The following is an 8,215-nucleotide window of genomic DNA, read 5'->3' as shown; positions in this document are numbered from 1 at the left end:
CATGCATGAATCGTGTGCACCAGGCCTCTAGTATAAAATAAAAACTGAGGACTCATAACCAAAAACAAAAAAGAACACCATGTTTATGGACTCTGGAGACACGCTACTTAAAATCTAACATTTCTGAAAACTTTAGAATGGTGATGTCCAATAGCATAACTTAATTACCTTTTCCTCACTTTTTATTATAATCATCAAATAGTTAATTGAGTAGTCTTCTGGACTGATTATTAAATGCTAATAGAATTATAAAATTTACTTTGAATAGCTTCCTCTATTGTGAAGCTTACAGTTCAGAGAAATCTTTACCACTAAGTCATTGGGGGGAAAATATTTTCCCACTTCCTTTACAACATGTGTAACAAATAGTTCACCTAAACAGAAGTATGTCCTTTGGATCTCTGTGTAGTGGGAAGTGTCTGTGCTGTAAAAACCATCATTGTATTTGTGCCAAGGCCATGCCTCCCACGGGCAGCTCCCAACCAATGACAGAGTTCCACAGGCAAACTAAGGTAGGCCCAGTCCTGGAAGGTGTGGAACTCCTCTAATGGGCACCTTTGGGTGCCTTTGGCTCCTGTTGAGGCTACAAAAAGTTTTATAAAAGTATACTACAATCTATGAGTTTTGTTCTTTCTTTTCTCATCTCTCCTCTCTCTGGGGTCAGACCTGTAATTAAGGTCTGATGGCATTCCCAGTTTTTCCCACTCCCTCCCAATTTTCCCTCAAAATAAGTTTCTTATATGTCTAATATCATCACGGCATTATGCTTCATGAACACTTGGACTAACACTCCTATATCCCAGGCTGTTCTGGAAATGTGGGAGAGAGTATTCGGTTGTGACAATGATTGTGAGTTTACAGAGTGTGGACCAGTGCAGGTATTAGAGGATGTGGTCAAAGATGCAAATTCCTATACAATGTATGGAACAGTCCCTCCCTATGAAAATTTTTTACATCTCTCACAATTCCTAAATGTCTTGCCAGATATCCATATAGATGAAACATCTCTTTAGAATTAGCCAAGCCTAGATCCTAACTTCATTTTAAATCTAGAAAAAAAATGTATTTTTTGCTTGGTTTTAATGTATGCTGAAGTTTCTAGGAGTGCAACTACCTTGAGTATTTACTAAGAGGTGATCACCTTTTCAGAAAAATCACATCATTAATAACAATACCAACTTGTGATATTTGATTAGCCAAAACAAATACCCAGATCAACCTGCATTTGTGCTTGATTTTAATTATTGATAAAGGAAGAATTGTATCTTACTTGCAATTATATCTCACTTGCACCCAGAATGTACATGTTCAAATACATGTTGTTTTATTATTAATTACTTCTCTTTCATTTTTCTTTTATTTTACATTTAGTCATAGGGATTACACTGTCTTTTATAAATGTAGGTACAGATATATTATTTAACACACTTTCATTTCAGGATACCACAGGGGGCATTATAAATATGAGCTATGAAAAAAAAAGGAAGGGGGGCATTTTGCCTGATAGAGTTTAGAGCCTCTGATTCAGATTAAGTGAAGAACAAGATGACTTTTAAAAGAAGGGTCATTAAGATACCTTGGCAGGGATAAGTACTTTTTCCTATGTCATTGGTTCTTAAAGTTTTCAACAATCCCCCTCTCATGGCCTGACCTTGATGAATGGATACTTTCTTGAAGGATCTCTGGTGCAGTTTGGTGACTATTATTCCATTACAGAATCTGAGTAACCAGAATGGAAACCAAAGGCAAATGGGCCATAGGACACCTGGGACACTGAGTTAAGCACACTGCTCTTTCAGCTAAATGGCCCATAGCTGTCAAGCTCATTCCAGGACTCCAGGCAGCTGTGTGCGTGCATGCTGTGTGGAACTTGCAGTAGGACTCCAATAGCCCAGAGATGCATAGTAACAGAAGGCCTGGAATCAATCAACTTTCCACAGCCCAATACCAGGTCTCACTTTCTTTGAACCAGATGGCCACCATTCCCAGATGTCACCTTGGTCTCATTTACACCTAATACTTTGAGCTGCCAGTTTCTGGAGTCCACACCGTGCTAGCAAAGCTAAGTTACACCTTGGGCTAAAGGCTGTTACTAGATCAGAATAATTTCCTACAAGATAAGCAGAAGGCTTTATGTGTAATTCAATCTCTCAGGTTCCAATAAACATTTATAAAGTGCCCAAAGGATGCTGTACAGTTCTAGGCATTTTATAATAAGGGAATAGAATGTAGGAAAGATTTGGTTTCTGGACTTTGGGAATGCAGCTTAGTAAGAACAAACCAAGTGAGTACAAAGAACAATAAACCTTTACCCAGAGAGGTCTTCTATCATTACAAGCAAAATTAGTATCTCCCTATCCTCCTGGGATTTGTAATTATGTTTTTCTTCATAGATATAACCTCCAGTGCTGATTCTTCAAAATGACATTTGAGGAGCAAGCTTTGACTTAATGTAGAGGAAGGCAGCTATAGCCTCCAGTTTTACCCTCAAGATCCTTTATCAATGTCCCAGAAACTTGCTCAAATCTCTGTTGCAACATTTTTTACAAAAATTAGGTCCCTAGGTTTTAAGTCATCCCCCCCTCCCTACACACACACACACACACAATCATTTAAGTTAGTTGGTTATTTATATTTATAATCATTTATCTACTTTATTTGCAATACAATTTTAATTTTATGAAATATTATGGTATTCGCTTTCAAATGCAATTTACATCAACATATCAATGAACAAATATTAAAATTCTCTAATTGTCCTTTGCTTTGAGAAATAATATGTCTTCTGATTTGCTGTTTGCTATTCCCTTCCTGGAATTATAAAGATCAAATGTAGAAGCTTATTTGACCTCTGATTAGACTTTGTAGATCCTCTCTATAAGGCGACATCCCTCTTCTTTTTCTCCTCTTATCTCCTGGCCCCTATAGGTGTCTGCATCTGGTTGGGAGTTTACATGGAAGTGGATTACTTTAAGTGGGCTCTGAACTCTTTATAAAAACAGACTGTGTCTCTGATCTCTTGTATATTCCCATTGCCTACAGTGCTTTACAAAGAAGTCAACGAAGCAGTGGCAAATTTTTAAATTCTTGGCCCAGCCGAAACCGGTTTGGCTCAGTGGATAGAGCGTCGGCCTGCGGACTGAAAGGTCCCGGGTTCGATTCCGGTCAAGGGCATGTACCTGGGTTGCGGGCACATCCCCAGTAGGAGATGTGCAGGAGGCAGCTGATCGATGTTTCTCTCTCATCGATGTTTCTAACTCTCTATCTCTCTCCCTTCCTCTCTGTAAAAAATCAATAAAATATATTAAAAAAAAATTCTTGGCCCAAAAGTAAAAATTCCAGGGTTGGCTATGTTACCTTTCCTTAACTGCTCATCAGCCTCTCCCCCATATCTCTCTTGCTAGCAGGAGCAAAGCAAAGATTTGGAGCTCTTATATTCATTCAATCTTTTTCTTAGCTAGAAGCCTTCACTATTACCCATTCTTTTTAGAGAATATGGAAAGAGATTCTCTTCCCCAAAACAGCATCATATGAATTATTTCTTTGTCTTATGAAGTCTATAAAACAAACAGGAGGGAAGAAGAAAACTACCATTCATTGAACGTTATTGTTGTTGATGTGAACATCTTATGAAAAAGGAAACTGAAGCAGTTGGTGGGAATAACTTGACGAAAGTCCTGATCCAGTAAGTGAAAAACCAAACCTCTGACTCCGTTGCCCCTGCTTTTCCCACTACTGCCTCAAAAGAAGGGGGAAGGGAGATTCAGACTTTGAAGAAGACAATAGTTATAGTAACAAATAGCTTTTTAAGCACTTATTATGTACCAGGTATGGCATGACTTCTTTACATAAATTAATTCAATTCTAATAACCACCCTCCCTAAATCGTTTCTCCATCTCTAAGACAGAATGAGGAAGATAATAAGCTGTACTGTACTATACTATTCCTCATACCCCTCTTACAAGTGAAGGAACAGAGAGGCAGGATAACTCCCCTCTCTAGGTTCATATAGCTAAGAGGTGGAAGAGTCAGAATTACAATGTCGCTCATCTATTGGTAGTTCCAGGACCCATTGCTCAACACTATGCTCTACTTAACATCAGGGGAAAAGGGGAAGTAGTGAGTAACAATGAATGTTGTAGGTACCTTAAAAGAGGCACACACCATGAGTTGTACCTTGTTGCATGTAAAATTCATTAATAATTGGTGTCAGTTGTGTATAGAGTAGTGATGCATTGGAATTCTATCATAATGTTAGTATCTGGGGATGAGGAGTTATCCCATGTTATAGATTCTACTTGCTGTAGGAAAATTATTTACTCCTTAATAAGTCTGCAGGGGCATAATTTGAGCCCAATATTCCTGGGTCTATGGATGCCCCAACTGCTCTGTCACATGGGAACCTGTTGTACTACTACCTTAGGCATAAGCAGCATCTTACAGTTTGACTGAAAGGCTGTGCCCTGTGGTTGCAGAGTGACTGGTGAAAGGGAATCACTGAACTTGGAGTAGCCTTGAATTCTCATTCCGAACCACAAAGGGCTCCTTTTCAGAAATACTGGTCACCAATTCTCTTATGCCTGTACCATTTTGTCCCTTAAGTTGACTTCCTGCTATCTCCCATCTGATTCTGACTATAGTTAGGAAAACCAGAAAATCTACTCAAGGAATTATGACACAGCTCTAATAAAATATTTTAAAAATGACCTTCATCATTATTATTACTTTCAATGTTAAACTTATTCTTGCCTTAGCATAAAACATTCTATAAGCCTCTCAACCTTTATTGTTAGAATACAACCAATCAATTATAAGTCACATGCCCTTAAGAATGCCTATGTAAATTCAATGTGCCTAAATACAGTTTCAGAAATGACATCTTTGATGACCCCCAGTCTTCACATTTAATTCAATCAATAACATGCATGTTTTTACTAAACAATCTCAGCCAGGCCTATATTTCTCTTCTATTTCAACCTTGTTAATCCCTAGATAGCATCTTTGAGTTACCCTGAAAACACGGGCCCCAATAATTGAATAACTTGTACACATTGCCTCTTCCAGTCCCCAAGACCTGTGGCTTCATCTGCCTGACTCAGGATCCACTCCATAACTGATTCAAGTTGAGACTTAAAATCCTCCATTCAGGATTGAACCCTGATATAGAGCCAATGCATAAGTAGTAGGATGAATCAAATGAATGAAAGTTTGCTTGTCTCCAATATGCTCCATAAAGTGTGAGAGTGGTTGCTTGTTGCCAGGGAATATCTTTTCTCCCTGAGTTAGTGAGGTGGTGTCTGTGACACAGGTCATCCCAAGAAAGATTGGAGAGTATACATTTTCAGAGTTTGATCATCTCAGAACTCACTTGGCAAGTAATTCAGCAATGTTTGGAACAGGAGGAGCATCCTTCTTGCTGCAGAGTTCTAGACACAGTGCTTTCCAGAAATACATTTACTTACATTATCTACCTCTTAGGAACATTTGCCTGCATAAATATTTACTGTCTGTGTGGAATGAAGCTCCAAATGCTATCATAATTAGGTTGGTTTTACACATAGGCCAAGGAGGTGACTGTCTATAAGTATATGTTGAGGTCCTACAATGAGTGCCCTGTTCAAACCTTGCATTAAAATAAGACTTTCCAAGTATATATTCCTCAGAAGGGTAGGACATGAGCTGCCCCTAAAGCAATCTGTGTTTCTTGAGAGGAAGGCTTTTGACAGAACAGAGAATGGGTAGGAGCATTTAGCACCCAAAGGAAAGAAGAGAGAGAGAGGTGCTATGAAAAGGCTGGCAGGGTGCTGCTGAAACTAAAGACAATGTTTTTTAAGGATAAAGTCCATCTGTGAAGTGGAATAATGGATAATGGAGTAAGGATAGGGATGTCTTGAGTACATGAGTTCCTTGTTCAATAATTCTGTGACTCTGGGCATATTGTCTGACTTCTCTGTGCCTCAATTTCCTCATCTGTTAAATAACTGGTTGATAAGATGGAAATGTTCACTATATTCTCCTCTGATCTGACCTCCCAGTTTTGCCTTGGGCAGCCCAAACATGAAAATCTTAATCATATTAATATCTTGGCTTCATCTCTGGTTTTCTTGTCCTGGTGGAAGCTTGTCAGAACTTGGGCTTGGAGTGCCATTACTGGCATTGAATTGAAGGATCCGAGAAAGACATAGGAGAGAAAAAAAAATTAGTCAATATTCTTTTGCTCACAAGACAGTAAGTTGGCCCTCCCTGTCCTGAAAAGTGAAATAGGAAATTTGGGATTTAATTCATGGCTTTATAATAGCCTTACAAAAGCCCAAGAAATATTTGATTCATTGAGCCAATGCAAACTTCAGCTGAATCACTCCTTATTTCTGTTCTAATCTCTTTTATTGTTGCTAAAACACATGGAATAAATACAGAGGGTGGATGCTGCAAGACTGTGGAAGTGGGAGGTGAGACAAAGAAAATAATGACCTAATTTCTACCTCTTTGTTGGGTTCCTCTTGCCTAGACTTGCTGGTGTCAGACGACATTAGATGGAGGAAGCAGAGTGACTTTTGCTCATTTGGGAGGAGAGTCAATAGCACTGAGTTGAATGAGTGCATCCGTATGCTAACCAACCACACAACACCCAGCGTGACACATCTTGATGTGAGGGTTTAAGTCATGAGTCTCTGTTATGGCTTCATGTCTGTTCATCCATGGCTTTGGCAAACAGGGGAAGAAGAAGCTCCTCTTTAATATGTGAAATCTACTGAAAGGGAAAATAAGACATTTGGGGGGTTAGTTATCTGCATCTGTGCCAGTAACCTGCATTCTGACCAACACTCTTGCTTGCGGGTAAACTCCATTCTTGTCTGTGATGCTTATCCTGCCTTGAAGAACCTATTTCCCAAAATACTCCCATTTTACAGAGGCCATAAACCATGAACCATAGCAACCCCCTGAGGGGTCTGGCAGCACAGGCCTCTGAGTGTAATCTCACTTCCCCCATCCCAACTCAAGGGGGAGTGTGTGGGGGCGAGGCGGGGAGGCTGCAAAGCTGGCAAAAAGTCCAGAAGCCTGATCAATATTTGGGGAACAAAGAACTAAGGGTATAAAGGGAAAGCTTCGTCCATATTCATCACTCAGGATTTGGAGACTGACTCCCCTGACTCACAGCACTAGTGCATCAGTAAATAAAGGCTACTTTTCTGAATATCCTCAGAGTGCCTGGCTGATTAATTCTCCCACACCACCTGGCAGCTTATCTGCAACACTACCAGTGGCCTCATTTGGGGCAACTGCCTATTTGATGTCTGTTTGGCACAACAGCTTTGTGGAAATACATGCTATATCACATGCTTGTTTCTAGAATTTAAATTACTGCTGCTGAAATCTTAGCCCAAAATGTAACTTAAAAGCTTCTCATGCCCAGATAAGAATTATGAAGCAGGGGTGATGGGCCAACTTTTGCCAAGACAATTGGGTTATGGATGTATACAGCCAAGGCTGAAATCCCAGGGCTGACTGGCTATGGGTTATGCTGCACCTCATGAAAAAATGTGATATCAGTGACTGGGAAGTCATAGCTCAAAAAGATGTGGGCATTTGGGAAGACTCTCCTTCTTGCCACATTGATGCCTCATGTCCTTGACCTATGCTAAGCAGTACTTAACGTATGTGCATTTATAGAAGCACATCTGGAGGGTGTTGGGGATTCTAACCACTGGCTATTTCTGCTGACTGTGCCCTCTTTCAACAATGTTCTACCTGCAACCTTGAACTGCCCAAGTAGCTCTAGCATCAAAATGTCTGTCTTCAATCACATCTATTTCACAAGGTTGTTCCTTAACACACACTATTCTGTGACCTGACCTAGCTTACCTGCCCTTGTCCAACTGAGAAAATCATCTTCATGATTCAAGATTCAACTCGAGGTCACTTGTTCTCTGAAGTCCTTACTAAACTCCCCAGAATGGGTACGATCCATATATTGTAGAACCCAAAGGATAAATAACTGCAGGGAGGGAGACTCTTTAAAAACAAAATAATACAAAATAGAGATTCACTAATTATAATCAAAATACCTTACTTTTGCAACATTTATGGAAACACAATGAATGGGGGAAAGGTTCTGTGTAAGTGAAAAACCGTGACTCTTAAGCATCATTAACGTCACAGTAAGCCACTCTTGATAGACTGGGCCACTTCCTTATTTTGTTTGTAGTAGTCTTT

This window comes from Myotis davidii, unplaced genomic scaffold, assembly GCF_000327345.1.
Source record: "Myotis davidii unplaced genomic scaffold, ASM32734v1 scaffold616, whole genome shotgun sequence".
NCBI lineage: Eukaryota > Metazoa > Chordata > Mammalia > Chiroptera > Vespertilionidae > Myotis > Myotis davidii.
This window is presented reverse-complemented; position numbering follows the sequence as displayed.